Source organism: Lissotriton vulgaris, chromosome 5 (assembly GCF_964263255.1).
Source record: "Lissotriton vulgaris chromosome 5, aLisVul1.2, whole genome shotgun sequence".
Classification (NCBI taxonomy): domain Eukaryota; kingdom Metazoa; phylum Chordata; class Amphibia; order Caudata; family Salamandridae; genus Lissotriton; species Lissotriton vulgaris.
In genome coordinates this window covers 469,855,323-469,877,764 of record NC_141693.1, presented here as the reverse complement: position 1 = coordinate 469,877,764, position 22,442 = coordinate 469,855,323, and the positions used below count along the sequence as shown (strand labels likewise).

General features: G+C 42.4%; 1 protein-coding gene across 2 annotated transcripts in view; it reads left to right on the top strand.

The window, feature by feature from the left end:
* Positions 1 to 22,442, top strand: part of LOC147711102 (rho guanine nucleotide exchange factor 19-like) — a 265,736-nt gene that overhangs the window by 64,307 nt on the left and 178,987 nt on the right. The gene's annotated exons all lie outside the window — the stretch shown is intronic.

Genomic DNA, 22,442 nt, shown 5'->3' with positions numbered 1-22,442 from the left:
ACTGAAGTAAATACTAAAGCAAAGAGTGGAAATCCTGCCCCTCCACTATCCAAGTTTTCCCAAGAATTGAGAAGCAAAACACAAGCTACCAACTGGGTTATTCCTTTAACCTAGGATCTGCTCAGAGAGAGGAAGGTAGGGCCCCTTCTTAAGCATCCTCCCGGAAAATTCATGTAATCCAAGGATTCAGGGGATCAGATGTTTTAGCGCGGGGGATAAGGAATCCCACCATGGAAGTGCATCAAGCAGGACGAGGAATGATGCGGTTTAAACTCTCCAGCATACGAACACCTCCTACCACATGTGTGCAGATGATACCCAGATTTACATGAAGATCTCCTCTCTTGAGGAGATAAAGTCAATGGATGATGCATTAAAGCTCACTTTACATTGGCTAACCTGCAATCATCTTAGACTCAATCTGCAAATAACAGAATTGCTCTTGATTTCCTCGCCCAAAAGCTACGCCAATGGTAAGGAATGGACCAAGTCGATCACTGCTCTAAACTGTTGACTCCTCCAAATCTTTGGGTATTACTCTTGACAAGAACTTAAACATGCAATCTCACATCAAGTTGATGGCCAAAACGCTCGCTTTCACTTGAGCTATCTCAGGCAATTGAAACCATTAATTTCATCTACTGACCTTCAAATGGCAGTACAATACTTAGTCATTTCTAGGATCAAGCATGGTTGCACCACACTTTCAGGCACACCCAAGATCTCCACCTCTCCCCTAAAAACGTGCCTCAATCTACAGCAAGACTCCTAACAGGATCAAAGAAATTTGACCTCATCTGAAGGCTTCGAACTGGCTCCATTCATAGCAAGTTTCAACTTAAACTGGCTTGTATTACTCACAAAGCCACCCACCACAAAACACTGATGTATCTAGCTAAATAAATCAAGATCTCTGCAGGAGGAAGACTCTCTGGCGGAGCAGGCAAAATAGGAAAGGTCCAAGGCTTAAACAGCGCTTTGATAAGCTGCTTTTGTAGGTGAATGGAGACACACTCGAAGCCCTGGACCTCTTGGGCTTCATACAGGAATGCACGTTTGAAAAGTGGAGAGTGTGTACTCCATGAGGGATCACAAGTGTGCTTGTTAGGATTAATATCCGTTCTTTCAAGTAGTCATACAGAGGACAGAACTATTTCAGGTTCAGTGTAACATCTTTATTATTTTTTAGTGAGACATGGACAGCCGACACGTGTTTCGCCCCCTCTTGGCGAATTGCGCCGGGGCTTTCTCAAGGCTGTAAAGAAAGATGAATGAATTGTTTAGGAGTGTGATGAGATAACAGTTGACCCCAAGAGAAAGAGATAAAAAAGAAAGGAATCACCTAAAGTGGAAAGTGATTGGAATATTTTGTGATGTCTCGGCATCAAGGCATTATCTAAAGCGTGAAATGAAAGTGTATCGTGCCTCAAGTCACGTAATTATAGATTTCACATATACTTATAGCGAGTCCAAACAACAAAAAGTGCAAGACCTAAAAAGATGAAACAAGTGATTTTAAGAACAGTACAGAAAAGTGCGCTTTAAACAGTGTCTCCGATAGGTCGAATGTTCGAAATTCTCTAGCGACCCAGGTAGTGAGCAAGGGTACCAAGCCAAGATGATGTAATAGGACAAGACAGAGTAGTAAAAGCATAATAGACAATATGTAGTAATCATACCTATTTCCACATATACAGCGTATATTATTACTGTTTCCCATTTTGATAAAATCCAAGATACAGAAAGTTCAATACTCGAGGAGCAAAAGTTCTTCTGTGAGTTCTAATAGGTAAATTGTATACAAAATTGTTTGTAACCAAATGTTATGCCATAGCACAACATACAGTGCATACAGTATTTCACATTGAGATTCGTTAGAAAACATACATATAGTTGAAAAATTGTATATGGTACAGGTTAAACAGGTATACCTATATTAGGTCTTAGATTTTGTTATGCGTTGCTTTATATATCTGGGCCTAAATGCCCTAGACATTGTATGTTGGTTAGGTTAACTAACATGTCCTCATTCCTCGTCGGGAGAGATAGGCATATGTGCTTATTGATCTTATCATGTTAGGAAAGCATGTTTAAAAAGATAACTAATGACTGTGGAAATGGGGTAAAAGGTCCTTTAAGTTTTACGTGCATGGAAGAGTATCCAAGAACGAGATAACCTGTTTATCGGATTTACAAATACTGCAAACTTGATTGCATACGATAAAATGTATCAAAAAAACAAAATCGTTTTTTTAAAAGGATAAATAAACAGAAGCCAAAAGGAGTTGTCTTTGGCTTCTTTTTCTAGATTTATTATTTAAAATCTATCAATGTCCACGTGGAGGTGCGTGTCTATTTTCATATACGTTTCCGTCTTTTTAAGCCAACGTTTAATGACTCACAAGGCACCCACGTGGTTACAGGCGATTGCCTATCGAGACGATATCTAAATTGGGAAACATTAACTTCTTAAAAAATCCCATCGGATGTTCAAGACTGGTCGTGCAACCCGTATGTTGACAGTTCGCGCCCATCTCGTAATATCCACATTAGTTTAAGCATACACGGGACACCCAAGGTTTTATGTGTGTTCGAGTGCCATAGGAAGAGCCGTTATTTAAAGAGAACTCTGATCTTAACCACCATGGTTTGCAAAAACAACAGGACACCCGCATTGCTAGGGCGATACTTTGCCAAAGTGAAGTACATTACTTAGAGAGAGCCGAGGTGCTGGTAGGATCGCATGAGCATGCAAAATGACTGGAGCGAGTAGAACGAGCCGCGACTTTTCCATTTCGCCAGGCATAACAGAGCCCCAAACATACTTTTACTCACTTTTGGGCTGATAGTGCAGTTCGGTCCCTGCTCCCAGTCCTCGGTCTGCGAGTTAGTTTACGGGTTGAATCCCAGGCTACCCGTCGCCCGAAAGTCACCCGGAAGTTAAAGTGCATTAACCGGAAGTGAACCCGGGAGATCATGTTTACAGGGTTTGATTGCCTTCGTTTACGGGAAAAAAAACCCTGTGCCCGACTGGATTTTACTGTACTAGTTATTATTTCATAGTATGTCAAAAGGAACTAGTGATTTAAAATTTGATATTGGATATAGCATATTATGTCTGTCAGCATAGTTACGCAAGGCCGCCATTTGCAAGGAGTGTTGACGCCTTAGTGTGAGACTGTCAGCCTACATAGGCGAAGACGTCACAAAACATACACAGAATCGAGTAACCATTCTCTATGTTATACATCTGGTCGTCTTGTAAGATGCATCGTGTCTGGATATTTATTACTCTGCCTATCCTTCAGAGCAGAGATATAGTCATGGTTTGGGTTGCAAACGAGTTCTAATATCAGAGATTCATAACCCCGGGGCAAGTAGAGTAAATTTGAACAATCTTTAACATAACACCGAAGTATACATCATGTAACATCCTAGCCTAGTTTCTGAATGACCTGCCTAGTTATGCACATTAATCATGGTACAGTCACCAATGTCACGTTTTTTGTTTGTTTATGCAGTCTAAGAAGGTAAACATTCATGAACAGCTAGATCTTACGGGGGACACAGGGTGGACTAAGCATTGCTGTGATTGTGCTGCATAGGGTGGTGTTATCAAAACCGCACATTTATGCAAAGCAAGATATTATTATTCTTATCACATAATTGTTAGTAATATATCCATTGGCAATGTACATCATCTCCTAAAGGGGATATGGGAGTTTTATTAAAGCCAGTGATGCCATTCGTATTCCACTGGCTTTAATAAAACTCCCATATCCCCTTTAGGAGATGATGTACATTGCCAATGGATACAGCCATATATTACTAACCATTATGTGATGAGAATAATATCTTGCTTTGCATAAATGTGCGGTTTTGATAACACCACCCTATGCAGCACAATCACAGCAATGCTCAGTCAACCCTGTGTCCCCCGTAAGATCTAGCTGTTCATGAATGTTTACCTTCTTAGACTGCATAAACAAACAAAAAACGTGACATTGGTGACTGTACCATGAATAATGTGCATAACTAGGCAGGTCATTCAGAAACTAGGCTAGGATGTTACATGATGTATACTTCGGTGTTATGTTAAAGATTGTTCAAATTTACTCTCTACTTGCCCCGGGGTTATGAATCCCTGATATTAGAACTCGTTTGCAACCCAAACCATGACTATATCTCTGCTCTGAAGGATAGGCAGAGTAATAAATATCCACAGACACGATGTATCTTACAAGACGACCAGATGTATAACATAGAGAATGGTTACTCGATTCTGTGTATGTTTTGTGACGTCTTCGCCTATGTAGGCTGATAGTCTCACACTAAGGCGTCAACACTCCTTACAAATGGCGGCCTTGCGTAACGATGCTGACTGAGACATAATATGCTATATCCAATATCAAATTTTAAATCACTAGTTCCTTTTGACATACTATGAAATAATAACTAGTACAGTAAAATCCAGCCGGGCACAGGGGTTTTTCCCCGTAAACTAAGGCAATCCAACCCTGTAAACATGACCTCCCGGGTTCCCTTCCGGGTAATGCACTTTAACTTCCGGGGGACTTTCGGGCGACGGGTAGCCTGGGATTCAACCCGTAAACTAACTCGCAGACCGAGGACTGGGAGCAGGGACCGAACTGCACGATCAGCCCAAAAGTGAGTAAAAGTATGTTTGGGGCTCTGTTATGCCTGGCGAAATGGAAAAGTCGCGGCTCGTTCTACTCGCTCCAGTCATTTTGCATGCTCATGTGATCCTACCAGCACCTCGGCTCTCTCTAACTAATGTACTTCAGTTTGGCAAAGTATCGCCCTAGCAATGCGGGTGTCCTGTTGTTTTTGCAAACCATGGTGGTTAAGATCAGAGTTCTCTTTAAATAACGGCTCTTCCTATGGCACTCGAACACACATAAAACCTTGGGTGTCCCGTGTATGCTTAAACTAATGTGGATATTACGAGATGGGCGCGAACTGTCCACATACGGGTTGCACGACCAGTCTTGAACATCCGATGGGATTTTTTAAGAAGTTAATGTTTCCCAATTTAGATATCTTCTCGATAGGCAATCGCCTGTAACCACGTGGGTGCCTTGTGAGTCATTAAACGTTGGCTTTAAAAGACGGAAACGTATATGAAAATAGACACGCACCTCCACGTGGACATTGATAGATTTTAAATAATCTAGAAAAAGAAGCCAAAGACAACTCCTTTTGGCTTCTGTTTATCATTTTTAAAAAACGATTTGTTTTTTTTTGGATACATTTTATCTTATGCAATCAAGTTTGCAGTATTTGTAAATCCGATAAACAACGGGTTATCTCGTTCTTAGATACTCTTCCATGCACGTAAAACTTAAAGGACCTTTTTCCCCATTTCCACAGTCATTAGTTATCTTTTTAAACATGCTTTCCTTACATGATAAGATCGATAAGCACATATGCCTATCTCTCCCGACGAGGAATGAGGACATGTGAGTTAACCTAACCAACATACAATGCCTAGGGCATTTAGGCCCAGATATATAAAGCAACGCATAACAAAATCTAAGACCTAATATAGGTATACCTGTTTAACCTGTACCATATACAATTTTTCAACTATATGTATGTTTTCTAACGAATCTCAATGTGAAATACTGTATGCACTGTATGTTGTGCTATGGCATAACATTTGGTTACAAACAATTTTGTATACAATTTCCCTATTAGAACTCACAGAAGAACGTTTGCTCCTCGAGTATTGAACTTTCTGTATCTTGGATTTTATCAAAATTGGAAACAGTAATAATATACGCTGTATATGTGGAAATAGGTATGATTACTACATATTGTCTATTATGCTTTTACAACTCTGTCTTGTCCTATTACATCATCCTGGCTTGGTACCCTTGCTCACTACCTGGGTCGCTAGAGAATTTCAAACATTCGACCTATCGGAGACACTGTTAAAAGCGCACTTTTCTGTACTGTTCTTAAAATCACTTGTTTCATCTTTTTATGTCTTGCACTTTTTGTTGTTTGGACTCTCTAAGTATATGTGAAATCTATAATTACGTGACTTGAGGCACGATACACTTTCATTTCACGCTTTAGATAATGCCTTGATGCTGAGACATCACAAAATATTCCAATCACTTTCCACTTTAGGTGATTCCTTTCTTTTTTATCTTTCTCTTGGGGTCAACTGTTATCTCATCACACTCCTAAACAATTCATTCATCTTTCTTTACAGCCTTGAGAAAGCCCCGGCGCAATTCGCCAAGAGGGGGCGAAACGCGTGTCTGCTGTCCATGTCTCACTAAAAAATAATAAAGATGTTACACTGAACCTGAAATAGTTCTGTCCTCTGTATGACGACTTGAAAGAACGGATATTAATCCTAACAAGCACACTTGTGATCCCTCATGGAGTACACACTCTCCACTTTTCAAACTCTCTGGCGGAGCACCAGGGATCTAATCCTGAAACCACCCTTATTCCATAAAAAGAAAACCTATGACGGAGCCTTCTCTGGAGCGACCCCTAGAATTTGGAACTTGCTTCCCTCTCCTTTCAGAAGAATGAGTTCTACTACTGCCTTCAAGAAGGAAGCGAAGATCTTACTCATGACCAACTTCTTACCATAAGCTATCGACTGAACTCAATCCCCTTCACCCCTCATTCTACGCTGCCACCGACTCGATTCTTATTTTTCCCCATTAGCTATGACTCTGCTTTCTCCATCTAGCTCTATCAGAACTACTATGTTCCTGAATTGTTGTATTACAGCAAATCCTTTCTAGCTGAGATCTTTCATTTACTGTACACTTGTTTTTCTATTTGCCTATAACAGCCTCAAAGTAACATCGTCTAACTCAATTACTCTGCATTGAGACCCTGTTTTACACCCATCCTACTGTTGTTCCCATGCTTTGTTTATAGTTTATCGCTTTGTATCATCTTGCTTTTTTATGTTTTTGTTTACCAGTATGTACTTAAGCGCTCTGGTACCCTTGGGTCATGTTCCCGCTACATAAAACTTTCAATAAAAAAATAAAATGAGAGAGGCTAATGACAAAGTCCACCCTCGTGGTAAACAGTAGGGGCCAATGGCACAACTAGAAGAGTTTTTAGTTCTGAGAATATCTGCACCCAGCACATAATCCATTCTCTTCCTCTCCTCCACTAAGAGGACCCCTAGTAGATTATCACTCACAGACATTCACCTTGCCTTTGTGATAACTAGCCTTACAGCTATGGGAAAGGAGGGTTGGCACAAAATGAAGACCATACCAAATTTCTTCCTTACCCCCAAGGTCCCCTTTGCTGGAAAAGGATGAACAGCGGCACCCTACACTGCTTCCAGTCATTCTACTCCAGAGAAGAGGTGGTGACCATCCAGGAGTTCTTCAGAAGGCACCTGTTTCCATTAGAGATTGGCAAAAAACCAAGAAGAGAAGCCACAGAGGAGTCGAGAAGGAGGAAGATGGCGGCCGGCTAAGACGCTCGGTCGCAAGCTCCTGAGCACCAGCAAGCAAGTCGATGCTAGCGCTTCCCCTGAGTGAGCAAATGGGTGATCCCAGCCGCGACCCCAGCTGCTGAAAGAGATGGTCAAGGTAGGGCTGCTTTGACACCCTGATAAACCAAGCTATAACCGGTAATACCCCCGCAGTGGCAATACTCCCGTAGCGTTAAAAAAAAAAAACCCTCTGAAGTTTGCAGCCTGAGGAGAGACTGAAACGAGGCAGACACTCACCGAGACAAGAGTCGGGTGATATCGGCAGGCTCAGCGGCTCGGCGGCGGTGTTGCAGTGTTGCCGGGATCACGCTCGGAGGTCACTCGTGGTCTTCCTTGTCGGGTCCCCTCTGGAAGCCCAGGAGGTGCAGCAGTCACGACCAGCAGAAAGCCGATTGTCGGAGCAGAGAGGGCGCGGCATCCATGCAACGGTGGTGGTGGAGCTCTGGGCGAGAGCGCAAGACGCCACCCGTTGCTGCAGAAAGGCTCTCGGCGGAATCTCTTTCCTCTTCGGGGGAAAGGAAGCAGACAGCGGCATTAGCCTCAAAGACTGCAGAGAGGTGAGTAGCCTGAATTACAAAGAGGCAGGCAACGAGAAGAGTATCCTGAGCATACCGAGTAAACAAGGAGGCACAACAAATAAAAATAGTGAATGTAATTATTTAGACACTTCAAGTGTGAAAGTAAATAAGAACCAGGAGTATTATAAAATTTCACACATTTTGAATGACTGGTACTGGATGAATAAAAGAAGCAAAGTGGGTGTTCCTGGAGATAAAGAATTAACTCAAACTAAATTACCTTACACTGCTATAAGAGGAGAAAAAAGAGCATTGCTTAAAAGACCCCAAAGGACTTTCCCCATCTGGTGAGTACGGTGTTTCCGATTCACAACAATCGACGCAAGGGCTGGAGCCCTAAAATACTAGGGAAGAGTTTCCCCCTGTGACCACCTATGTGACTAGGTCAAGAAAATTACTGGCAGAGAAAGCAATACCTATAGGAACACAAGACAAAATAGAAGAGGAAACAGGAAGATCAGTCTATTGCTGAAGAAGTCGGAATTTACCCAAGCAAAACATATCAGCCCAGAAGAAAGTGTGTGACCCCAAGAAGTACAAAGAAAAGAAATCTACAGCGGTTGGACGTATTATCAGAGAGCATCAAAAGCAGAGCCTCAAAAACGAAAAATAGGGGGCAAAAAGTTAAGATAACACTATCCCTAAGATCATATTTTAAAGTGCAACAAGTATTGCAGATATGGGGAGGACAGCCCACGGCGGAGGTTTCAGCTGATAGTACTTTAACATCTACATCTGCGTCAATCTCAGGTGGAGGTGAGGGTGAAGAATCTACTTGTGAGGACGAAGAAGAGATACTTGCTCTAGAATACTTAGACTGAAGTATATACGAAGAAGAACAACAACAAATAATCTCCCCAACCTCAGCCGGGTCATTACAACTATCACATCAATCAACACCAAAAGCAATAATGAGTAACCAGACGACACAATTTGCAGAGAAAGAGGCTGAGGCTGAAGCAGATATAACCCTACAAGATCAACAAGGGGGGGCGTTGGGGCAACAAGTTGACAAGGAAAGGGACGCAGATCTACATGACCTGTTACCAAGGGAGCAGGATATGGATCAGATGGATATAAGCAAAATGGAAAAGATAATGGGGACGTGTATGGATAAAATGATGGACATAATCTTGGGGGAAATGAGAGAAAAATTCTCAATATCGGAAGGGAATCAAACCAAAATCCAAGAAGTAGTCAAACCTTGACCAGAAATTAAATGAATTAGGAGTAAGAGTAACAGCTGTGGAAAATGAACTTGGCTCTTTAATCAAAAAAGTGGATGTAAACTAAAGGGAAATACGGCAGATAAAAGACAGTGAGGGCAATCGGGAAAAACTTGAATCCCTGGAGAATCAGGGAAGACTTAATAACCTTAGATTATTGAATATCCCTGAAAGTATGGAAGGGTCAGATATAAAGTCGTATGTCATATCCTTGTTAGAGGAGTTCTTCCCTTGGTCGAAGGATAGTGATTTATCAGCAGACATCCAGCAAGTCCACAGGGATCCCTTTAGAAAAAGCAAAGACCGAAAAGCCCCGAGAAAGATACTAATACATTTCAGGACCTATTCCTTGAAGGAAAGATTTCTAAATGAAGGACTAAAAAGCGGACCTTTTAACAAAGACAACTGGTCATTTCGTGTCAGGTCGTATATATGTAAAGCCACTCAGGATAGACAGTGGGAACTGGGGCAATATATGCAAGAATTACAAAGTCTGGGGGCAAATGTCCAGTTGAAATTCCCCGCTGCTCTACGAATAATGTGGAGAAATAAAATGCACAATCTAAGAGCCGAAAGAGGTAGAGAATCTCATCCAGCAAATAAAAGATCAAATCGAAATTGATAAGACTAATAAAGGTTAATGAGAAATTCGAAATAGGTCACTGAATATTTTTTGTTTGTAAAGAAGAATTTTAACCTGAAAATAAATTAAAGAGTCTAAATGAAAGGGGAAAGCGCAGGCTTAACAAATGTTTAATGTTTAACGAAACAGCTGGCGATACGGAGCACGAAAAGGGTGGAAATACCACCTGAAAGAAGAAGGGAGGCTTCCTCAGGGTGGGACGTTAGGCCTGTATTGTACAGTAATTATGTAAGATACAATTACAAGTGGGTGGGGAGCAAAATAGGGAAAAAATAACCTCAAATCTGGTAAACAAAGGTTTTCGATGGGGACGAGATGGTCCATTTCAATATTATTTTCAATCGGCATTTTTCTTTTAAAACGGAATGGCAAGAGAAAAGATAAAAATACTCTCACGGAATGTCAATGGACTTGGAACTCCCAAGAGAAGAAGAAGAATCCTGGAGTATCTGAAAGAGGTAGAAAGCGAGATAATTATTCTTCAGGAAACTCATTTGGTAAAATCAGAATGGTCTCAAATTGTGAAAAACTTACACTGGATTGGCTCAAGCATTCATACATCACAAGAATGCAATATAAAAGGGGTGGCAATTATCATAAACAAATCTTTGAATGCTAAACTGGAATCGGAAGTGGTGGATAGAAAGGGAAGATGGGTAAGGGCTAAAATTAGGATAGAGGGTTCCACATTTATGATTGCAGGGCATTATGGCCCAAACATCGACGACCTGGCTCCACTCAAGAAATTATATTCAGAACTATTGACATCCCCAGCCCCAATAATTGTAGGAGGAGATTATATTATATTGGACCCGACCGTGGACAGGCAACCTCCTTCTAAACAAAGGAATTCACCAAAGATGAGGGAATGGCTGGGGATATACAAAAAAGATCTAAACTTGGTTGATATGTGGAAGCAAAAAGGTGAAAAAATAAATCCGTTCACTTTCCATAATAAAAAACTAGGACATAAATCTAGAATAGATTTCTTTTTAGTAAGCAACTCACTTCGAGATAAGGTTAAAAGTATTGAGCATCAACCAGCACACTTATCGGACCATTCGGCAGTCCAATTAAAACGGTCATTAACACAATGTCTAACACCGACTAGATGGACAATGGATCGGTCAATCCTAACAACGGAAGAAAGTGTGGATCAATTGCTAAAAACCACAACTAATTATTTTGCAGACAATGATGAAGAATCCTCTAAAAGAATTATATGGGACACATATAAAGCAGTAATAAGAGGACACTTACTCAGCTTGGGAGCACATAACAATAAGCGAAAAACTGATATTAAAAAACTGGAAGCAGAAATTAAAGAAGTAGAAACACAACTGGGTGTTAGTATATCTCCGGTTTCTAAAGAAAGATTAACTGAGAGGGTTTGTAAGTTAAAAGAGGATCGAACAGATTACATGGAGAATATAGTTCAAGAGAAATGGGAGAACAGTGAATTGGCTAATCACGAATATGGGGAAGGCTGTGGGAAAATGCTAGCTTGGAAGTTGAAAACAGACCAGACAAGGAATACTATACTATCTGTACATACTAAAGATCAATCCGCTTTATGTGAAGATGACGCTTCAATAAGACAAGAGTTTTCAGACTTCTTCTCAACAATATACAAAGAAGATACAAATCCAACGGCAGAGAACATTAAGAAATATCTAGAGGGTATAACTATGCCAAAATTGACGGAAGAGGAAGTAGTTTTCTTAAACAGTGATATAACATCTGAGGAGATGAGAGCTGCCATAGGTAGCTTAAAGAGGGGGAAAGCGGCAGGACCTGATGCCCTAACCAATGAATTTTACATAGCCTTAAGAGTCATTAATTGGTCATTTGACAAAGGTTATGAACAAGATCTATGTGGAGCATGAAAAGATCCCTGATTTGTGGAACGACGCCACAGTAAGCCTTATATTAAAAACAGGGAAAATCCAAAGTCTTGTGAATCCTACAGACCAATAACATTACTTAATTGCGACTACAAACTGTTTATGAACATAATGGCAAAAAGATTATCAAAGTTAATGCCGAATTTGATTGATCAGGACCAGAAGGGATTCATAAAGGGCAGACAAATTCAAGAAATAACGCATGAATTACTGGCGACAATTGATGTAGCCATATCAGAACAGCTACCACTCACGATTATCACTTATGACGCGGCGAAAGCCTTTGATCGCGTGAATTGGTCTTTCTTAAATAATATCATAGAGAAAAATAATTTGGGGAGTAACTTTGGCCATATGGTGAAGGAAATTTACACAAACCCTAGAGCAAAAATAATAGTGAATGGGAATTTGACAAGTAATATCACTATTCAGAGGGGCACGAGGCAAGGTTGCCCCTTGTCTCCATTGCTCTTCAATTTATATGTTGAACCTTTGGCTTGCTCGGTCAGAAATCATACCTAAATAACACCTTTCAAATATCAAAAATGGACAAAGAAAGTGGCATTATATGCAGATGACCTTATGGTGTTCACGGACAATTATAACAACTCAGAATTAGCAATTAATGAAACAATGAACAACTTTGGCAAGGTTTCAGGTTACTTGATAAATGTTAGGAAGACCGAGGCAATGAGCTGGAAATAGTACCACAAAACCAGCTTTCTCAAAGGAAAAAAGATATTTAGGGATAACCCTAACTAAAGACTTGGATAAAACTCCACAACTAAATTTAAATATAGTAGTAAAAGAAATGAGAAGACTCTTTAAAATATGGTCCGGTCTACCACTAAACCTTTTGGGCAAATCAAATGCAGTCAAAATGACAATTATCCTCAAATTCACGTATCTTTTTAATACAATTCCGTTGGACTTTAATAAAGCAGCCCTTAAGAAAATACAAGGAGAGATATCCAGCTTTATTTGGTCGGAGAAAAGCACAAGACTTGCGTGGAATAAACTCAGGAGAAGGAAGGAACAAGGGGGCATTGCAAGTCCTGATATTTTTGAGTATTGTAGAGCTTTTCAGTTCAAAAACTTTAGAACGCTGCTAATGAAGCATGGGGAGTTCCCAAATTTTCTGCAGCATCTTACAAATGGAGAAGACTATTTTCTTTTCAAGTTTGGCCATCCCAAATTTTTTAAGAAAGTAAAATTGAAGCTGTTAAATAACGCGGTCAAACTATGGGCCCAGATTAGAAACATCTTGAAGATCCCATATTATAGTAACATGGCCCCAATTTGGGATTCACCTGGAACCCCAGAATGCCTTAAGGATGCATTATCTAGTGTACATATACAATTAGGCTTTGAAAAGTGGGGACAACTTTTATGTGAAAATGATTTAATATCATGGGACCATCTACATACAATAAGGGAAGGGACAGTATCGAAGTTCAAATACTATCCATTAAAGAGCTGGGCTAATACCATACCAAAAGGAATAACAGATACGGGCAATTTTGAAGAAGAAATGATAAAGGAATCTACAATAAAAAAGATATCAAAATGGTATTGGGCGTTAATTGAAGCTGGAGAAGACCAATTAATACCTGAGAAAATTTGGAGAAGAGAGTTCACCAACGAAGATATTGATTTAAATATGATCTGGAAAAAATCATCGGAAGTATGTTGGGCGTGTGTAAAACCTGCAGCCCTAAAAAGAAACAATCTGTTCTCAATACATAGAGCGTACTGGACTCCAAAAAGGTTATCAAGCTTTAAAGGCGCATCGATAAAAACTTGTAGTAAATGTGGCGAAGAAAAGGTAGATGACATTCATGTTTCATCGTTGCCAGGCACTTGCGCATTATTGGCAAGAGATTGGTAAGACACTATCGGCACTAATGGGAATTCCAATAACTGTAAGTACACTTTTAATTATTTTTGGGATCAGAACAGATACCATCAGGTTAAGTAAACTTCAGGAAAACTTAATGTTTGTGCTGATATTATTAGCACAAAGAGAGATCTGTATAAATTGGATAAAACCGGTACCTCCGTCATATGAGGACTGGTTAAATTCTGTTATTAAAGTGTGTAGGCTAGATATGAAAGGGAATAGTATTAAAAGAATGCAGTTTTGGGAGATATGGGTAAACTTCACTCCTAAGTGAAAATCTGGTTTTGTGCTTGGCCCTTTTTTTTTCTTTTCCTTTTTTCCCTTTTTTTCTTTTTTTCTTTTTGTTTACCAATGATTAAAGCGGAGACAAGAATTTCCTGGCAGGATCGGATCTCTGCCGAGTAGCTCTAGGGCTAGCTCATCCCAGAACGTTGAAATTATTGTGTTGGATAAAGGTAAAGAGGAGAATATTGACTGGTTCTAAGTAACAGCTGGGAAACTCCCCTTGGGGTTTCCAACAGAAATTTGGGGCAGTGAAGGTATAAAATATGGAAAGACTGTCAAATCCCTCGAATACCTTCTTATCCGCTTCTCTTTCGCAATGAGGTTAAAGGAAAAAAAAAATGAGGGTTAGGTGAGCTATTTCTGGCCTCATTCCTGTAATGAGTGGTACAACTGGAGGTTAAACAATATGTATACAATAATTAAGAGATGCTGTGTGAAAAGCGAATAATTGAATTGAATAAGGAATGGGACGAGGAAGTGACCACAGAAGGTAATGGATGTGGTGAGTGGCATGGCTACATCTTAAGACACAAGGACACCTGACACTTCAGTCTGTTTAAGAAAGAAAGATTTGTGTTTTGAGTTGTATTTTCATTTCCTGCTCTCATCTAAGCATAATACAATTGTTGATTTAAATGATTGGTAAAGGTGAGCACTCACAAATAGGATCTTGCTGTAAGTTACTAAAGTACTTGTTTAAAGAAAGCGGTGCTCAACAAACTGTTGATATTGGGTACAAGGAAGCTACTAAGAGTAATAGGGTTGTAATGGGTTGGGGAATTAGGATTCAGAGAAGAGTAGTTCTAAGAGGGAGCAAGGGGTTTTGTAGGATTCAGGGAATGGGAGCGGTAAGGATTAGTATGTGTTTTTCAGGGTTCAGGGAAGAATTTTCAATTTCAATCCTGTCCCTTTTTCCTACGTTAAGGACTCCACGTTAACATTTGGCAACCACCGTTTTTCTCTGTGATATTCAGGAACATTTCAAGTGGCAGAGAAGGCTACTTCGTTACGTTACTTGTATGTGTTTTATTATTCTGCCAAGAGCGCTCCGCGTAAAATAACCCATGCCACTTTTCAGAAACCTGTCAAAGAATAGCAAAGGGAGATCAAGCTGGGGGCTGCCAAGAGTTGAGTTTCAGATGTTACCGTGGATATAAGTAACAAACCACATTGGAAAGAATACAATTTAAAAAATTACAAAAATAAGTGTGTCCATCTGTAACGAAACTTGTGCTCATGTAAAGCGCTGTGATACCCAATATCTCCAGGTCGAGTTCGCGCAATGTAAACCCCTGAACCAAACACTGATGGGCGCTATTCTGAAAAAATGTGCTATTTTAATAGAAGCTGGACTAGGAGGTGTAAATCCTTGTTGGTACTGAAGGTTGTACACACTGAGAATTCCGACTATTCAATACCCCCAAAGCTAAATCTCCACTTGGAGGACACATCAAATAGCATGGTTGTCAACCTCCTGGAAGATTTGAATACCCTCAGTATGACACTGCGGAATGAGGGTCCCACTCACCAAGCTGGCCATCTGCTGGACCCCATAATATCCAACTCACAGGAACTAAAATGGTTGAAAACCGACCCCATCTGTTGGTCGGACCACTTTTTTAACCCTTTTTAGCATCACCCCCACTGACCCTAAGCCATCACTCTCTGCTCGGCCCCCAATTCTTATGAGAAATTGGAAAAGGTTAGACCTATCCGAGCTGCAGAGTGCACTAAAGATTCACCCCCCCGTTTTGGGCACCGATATGGAAACTATTGCGCGTGAAGCCCATACCTGGCTGGAGAGAGCAGTCGATATCTGTTTGCCCGCTACTAAGTGCAGAGGCAACGTCCATCGCCCGCCAGCCCCTTGGTATAATGATGAATTACAATTAGAAAAAACCAAGTGTAAGGCACTAGAGCGGAAGTGGCGCAAACACTACGATCCTTTAAAAAAGGAAATTTATCGTAGTGCCAGAAATCTCTATCATAGAGCCTGCACGAGAGCCAAGGCCTGTTACATAACGGAGATGATTAACACAGCCGCAAACAAAGCACGGACTCTTTTTGACACTGTTAAGGAACTGGCCGGAGCAAATTCTACGGCTGCCCCACCTCCCCTGACCCCTCAAAAATGTCAAAATCTTGCCACATATTTTGTGGAAAAGATAGAGAAGATAATTGCCAACATTAATCCTCTGATGAGGGACGACGGGGAAGTTCCGTCCCCACCTTTGGCAAATCAAACAGAACCACGGCTTGACTCTTGGCCACTCATTTCTTTGGACATCTTGAAATCTTTAGCTGCGTCCATTAAATCAGGCTCTCCCTGTGATCCTCTCCCCATTAACGTTCTGAGGCAGTTGGATGACCCAGCTCTAGGGATTATTGTTGACACATTAAATGCCTCCATCCAGCTGGCAACTGTTCCAGCGGCCTGGAAGCATGCCATGGTCAGCCCTCTATTGAAAAAGCCGGCGGCTGATCCTGAGGTGCTGGCCAACTACCGCCCAATTTCCCTGCTACCTGCGTTCTCTAAGATTTTAGAGAAGCACATTCACGGTGCACTCTCAATGTACACGGAGAACAACAATCTTCTCCATTTTACTCAGTCAGGTTTTAGGGCCGGCCACTCCACCGAGTCCGCCCTCTTGGGAGTCACCGAAAAGATTAGGGGATTTTTGGATGAGGGGCAAACAGTTGCTCTTGTCCTACTTGATCTTAGTGCGGCCTTCGACACCATCTCACACAACAGACTACTTGCTAGGCTGAGTGATGATGGTGTCGGAGGGAAAGCGCTTGACTGGATCGCGTCCTACCTGAGCAACCGGACGTTCCAGATCTCGTCCTCGCAAGCTCAGTCAGACACCTTTCAGTCTCCACATGGCGTGCCTCAAGGCTCAATTCTGAGCCCGCTGTTTTTTAATCTGTATCTCCGCCCACTCGCCGATTTAGCTGAGCGAGTCGGTTTAGAACTTATGTCCTATGCGGATGATTCGCAGATTATTTTTTCCCTTACAAACGCAGAGCCTTCATCCCCGTCTGCATTGAAATCAGGCCTTCAGGAAGTCTTCAGCTGGATGTCCACCAATCAGCTGAAGCTTAACGGGGAGAAGACGGAGATTCTCATCCTTGGGAAAAAGAGAGATCTATGGCAGGATATCCATTGGCCATCCTCCCTGGGTGCTTTCCCCCGCCCGGCCACTCAAGTCAGGAACCTAGGGGTATGCATTGATGACTCGTTATCAATGAAACAGCAGGCAAACAAAGTAGCTGGTATGTGCTTCACCATCTTGAAGTGGTTACGGAAGATCATCTGGATGCTACCTATGGATACCCAGAAGACCGTAGTCAATGCACTGATTACATCTAGGCTTGACTACGGTAACATCTTATACCTGGGTTCCAATCTAGCTGTGATTAGGCGGCTCCAACTGGTCCAAAATTCCGCCGCCAGGCTGCTTTGTAAGATCCCTAGGACTGCCAGAATATCAAAACACCTTAAGGACCTTCACTGGCTTAGGGTTGAGAACCGTGTCCGGTTCAAAGCATTGACCTACATGTTTAGGATCAAGGCAGGGACCGCCCCAAAGTACCTTCAGAATCTGGTTAGGCCCTATGTTCCTGAACGAAACCTCCGCTCCTCAAATGGAGCCAACTTTGTGGTTCCCAGATTTAAACTGGCCCGCATGGGGGGAAAGTCTTTCTCCCATCTGGGTCCAGTTCTTTGGAACTCTTTGCCTTTAGCCCTGCGGAAGGAGGTAAACCTCGCCAGTTTTAAGAAAGGTGTAAAAACTTGGCTTTTTGATAAATAATTGCAGGCTTTAAATAGGTTGTTTTCTGTGCTGTCGGTGTTTTTCTCAGCTCTCACCTCCTTTGCGCCGGGAAACCCTTTGTGGGTATCTGTGCGCATTATAAGTGCAAAAAATAAATAAATAAATAAATAAATATAAGAATGGCTGGGGAGGCCGCCTGCAGGTAGTGGTCATTTTTAAAAAAATTGGATATTGAATTCATAATTAACTTCTGTTGTGGTAATCTCTAAATTAGTCCGACAGCACCACCTTGTGGTGAGGCGGTCTTCGGGCAGGCGCGCAACACCCATTGGAATCAAAGGGCTTCAGGCTGGCCACAGGTACTGTTGCCACAGACAGCCTATCTGCGATCACCAGCAGCAAATAAGGGGCTGTTGATGGTCAGCCACGGTGTCTAGGAAAGTAGAACTGTGGGTCAACACTGATACTACAAGGTCAAAGGGCGTCTGATGCCACTTCACTATCCCTGGCATTTTTGCGCATTGGCGTCTATGCTTTCTGCTTTAAGACTTGAACAGCCTCACACAGCTTTCCTCTGATGACGCAGTTTTGCCAATTTTGAGTGTGGGCCTTTCTGCCCTACAGTTGCATTTCTGCCCTTGCCCTAGGAGGATGGAATGGACTATCCAGCCTTGCCTAAACTGTTTCAAGTGTGGTCTTCCCTCTTCCACCTCACCTACGCCTCATGTGCCAAGAAATTTCCAGCCAGTGCCAGGTTTTGGCTCCAGGTGCCACCCAAGTGCGCTCCTCCCGTGCCTGACAGGCTCACGCGCTCTGTCCTTTATCTCAATTTCTTCTGAAGTGTATATAATGAAGTCCTTAAGCAGGAGGAAGAGACTGCCCGAGCAGGATAAGTGCTCCTGTTTCAGATTGGTTCAGTACATTTTCTGTGGCTCTGTTAACTAAAGCAAAATAAAACTTCCAATGAAAACTAATCTGTGTCAATGCCCGGCTGGAGCCCGCCGTCCGCACACCATTTAATGAGTTCAAAGGCCTGGCTGGGACCTGCATGTGCCCAGTTGCGTGCAATTTCAATTCGGACATTTTGTATGTCGCGTCAACACCTCAGCTCACCTCTGGCGTGTGCTGGGCCCAGGCCGCTATAAAGAAACGATGGTCCTGGACCAATTATTTAAGAAAGAGTTAGATTAACAGAATTATCAATTTATTTGAGCTTACATTAATCATCTAACAAACATCTGTAAATAGTGAAAATAAAAAAGCAGATGTGCAGAAAAACCACTAAGTATTATTACAATATATTTAATTCGTTTTTTAAAGGAACAATCGTTAGATGGTCCAGAAGGTACGAGAATGTTCTAGGGATCGTGTAAGAAAAAGTGCTAACTTTTTTATATAGGAGTCAAGAGCGCAGTGTGTAGAAAAGTAAAGGGCATGTATCCAATAAACTGTTAGTTGCAACCTGGCCACATGCAAATTATTCATTTTAATTAGATTTTCTAAAGTTGTAAGGAGAGTTTCCTTAAGGCTGTAACCAGGGGTAATGGGAAATTGGTCCAGGTGCGGTAGGGGGTAGCGTTGATGTTTCGATCCGGCTTATCAGCAACTGAGGGATTTTAATACCTCAGCCATGCGGATCTTTCACAGGACAAGGGGAAGTGACCCTCCTCAATCTTGCAATGCTCTATTGGAGTCCAAAACCTGGTTACACCAATGCCCGTAAAGTGGCAAGGGCCCACGAAGGACAAATCCCATTATTCAGTAGATTTAAACCATGACGGTAGTGCGCAGACCATCCATGGAATGTAATATTCAGGCCAGTATGTGTGGCAAGAGTTCGCTGAATGAATCAGGTAAACCTAGGGCTGCTACCGCGATGGAGTAAGGAAGTCGATCAGATCGTCTCCAGTCATATAAATCACGCTGAGCCACAGTGACGCCTGTGATGGATGGATGGGTGTGGGGTGCATGTGTGCCCACTCCCCCCAGGGAGTGGTCCGGGCAGAAGTCGGGGGACAATGCGGGTTTGATGGCATCCCCCCCCACTTATTTTACAGGGTGGACACCGTCCCCCCCTGCTGGACCATCTAAGGCACGAATGCGCTACCTATCAAAGTACTGCTTTGCAAATTGCTATTGGCAGGCCAGGCGCGCAGAGCCCTTTGAGTTCAAAGGGCTTCAGCCCCCCTCCTCCACCACCTATCCCGCACCCCCCCCCCCCCAATCCCAGTCTGAGACAGCTTCCCGGGCACACACACACAGCTGCACCCAAGTAATTCACAGGTCTTTAAAAGACAATTTGCTTGTGAATGAGGCTTTGCTGTTTTTCACTCCTTCGGGCCCCTCCATCTCAAATGCATATTTCTGGAAGAGTCAGGGAGCGCTGTACCTCAGTATGTTTCCTGACTTCTGTTCCTTAAGGACACATCTCAGGATAAGGAGAGTGAAGGGATAGAAGAACACCTGGAATTGTAAATGTCCCGGTTTCCAGAGTGCCCTGTCATCTAGTCTCTGCATAGGCATTGGTACCTGTGTCCCTCAGAAAACTCACTTCCGGGACCAACACTTTTCCATAGATAAAAAGCGTTCTGGCCAGTGATGTATTTCCTTCATGCCAGGCCCAAACACTGCTGTTTGGTTTCTAAAGCCCTAAAAACCTCTGGAGGCCAGGTGCTTACCTTAACCTAAGGATTTTGTAGACTTCATGCAACCAAGGCTCACATAGGTCAGGTGTTCCTCATGACGCTGCACAGTGATCCCAAACCAAACCATTAAGGTTGTGCCAAAGATAGGTGACGTGAGGCAACCCAAGTATTGGGATTTCGTTTGAGGTGAGCACCTGCACGTTATACTTTTGTCAGTGTGTTATGGTTATCAGTCTCAGCCTAAGCTTGCTCGCTGAACCCAAATGTCTCTACTGCAGGCCCCGAAAGTGCCCAAAGGCGCAGGTGGGATAACCAGTTTACAGAGGATTGTATTCACAGACCCTCGGAGCGCCACGGAGCCAGCCCCTGGAGGGTCATGGAGCCAGACTCGGATTTCATGTCTAAACCCGCATTTGAGAGCTTCGTATTGAATACTAAGATGTTGGACGGCTTGTGTACTTTTAATTTGTAATGACAAACACAAATTAGCCTTGGCCCGAAATCAATAAATACACTCCCTTAAGTTTGTGGTAGTGAGCAGCAGCTTTCCAATGCTGGAGAGCCCAACAAAAAAAAATATGGCAGCCCTCCATCTGTTTAGTGTGCCTTGAGGGGGTGGGGGCTGAGGGGGCTTTGAATGTGGCTTCCCTTGGCAGGCTCGGTTCGAAGCCCTGCTCTTAACTCCGCTGCCTCGACACTTGGTACAAACTGAGTAGAAACAGCAAGGAACGGGCTGCATCTTGCAAAACTCCTTATAAGGTCCCAAAGGCGAGACATATTGGCTATGCCAATGCTTGTTTAATATGTACTACACATAATGCAGGTACCCACCCGCTTCAAAGCACTGCTAACATTGGCGAAAATGGGGAATGAGGCAGTGAAATGGACAGAGCTTTGCTCAGGATCACATATTTAATCAGATGGAGAACCTGGGAATACTCTCGACAGGCAGGGCATTCATTTTACTAGTACGGAAACTAGCAAAGGCACCCTGGAAGTGCAGGCGGAAGTTGCAAACATGTGGCTTACTGCAGACCCTCTTCAATTTTCCGATTCTTTAGAGAAGTAAAAACGACAAGGAGGGGAGTTTACTTTAATCAGGAAAGAGGACTTTCCTGCTGATTGATTATCCTAAACTTGAGGAACAGTAGGGTGGAGGTGTTCTCTCAAGTCACTAGCAGAAGAGATTACATCTTTTTCACTCTTGAAGGCCTCAAAGTGCCTAAAGAAAGTGAATTAACCTTGGGGAGAGAGAGCTATTCTGCGGCTGTAACATCTGTTCATAGAAGTCCTAATAGTGGGTATTGTAGCCAATCTTGGGGCTTCCTGCGGATCATTGCTCAATCCTTATAGCCTTCAACAATTTCCAGAAGGATTCAAAGAGGAAGGGCCCAAAAGAAGACCACCATTACTGGAAATGCTTCAAAGTAAAAGGATAAACCTGAGACTCCCAGCAGGAGTAGCTTTCTCATAGAAAAATGTTGGCCCGGGACATGATACTTCATTTGTTTTAACATGGTCTTTCTTCTTTGTTTACATGAATTATCCTATAAGGGAGTTGCCAGGCAGCTCTAGAACACATTTTAAAGTGTTTTATGGTGTGGCTTGACAGCGCAGCCATTGCAGACAATAAGTGGGAATCACTATAGAGGGGCTTTGGTTTCGCCCACATGTTGGTAGTCCGGATTACATGCATTGGTTGGACAGAAATTGTGTGCTTCCAAGCGCGCACCAATTTAGGAAAGAGTTGGCAGCTCACCACTTTTATGAATACCAGAACACAATGTATTAACATTGTCAACTCAGTTTTCACTCCACTTACTAGTTGGCTTTATGGTTGTTTTTCAGCGCGTACAGCACTCCACTACTTATATATTCGCTGTATAGAAAAAACATATAAATGTATACCAGGGCAGAGTCTGGGGACCACGCGGTGGATGGCGTCCCCCCACTTATTTTACAGGGCAGCTGCTGGCCTATA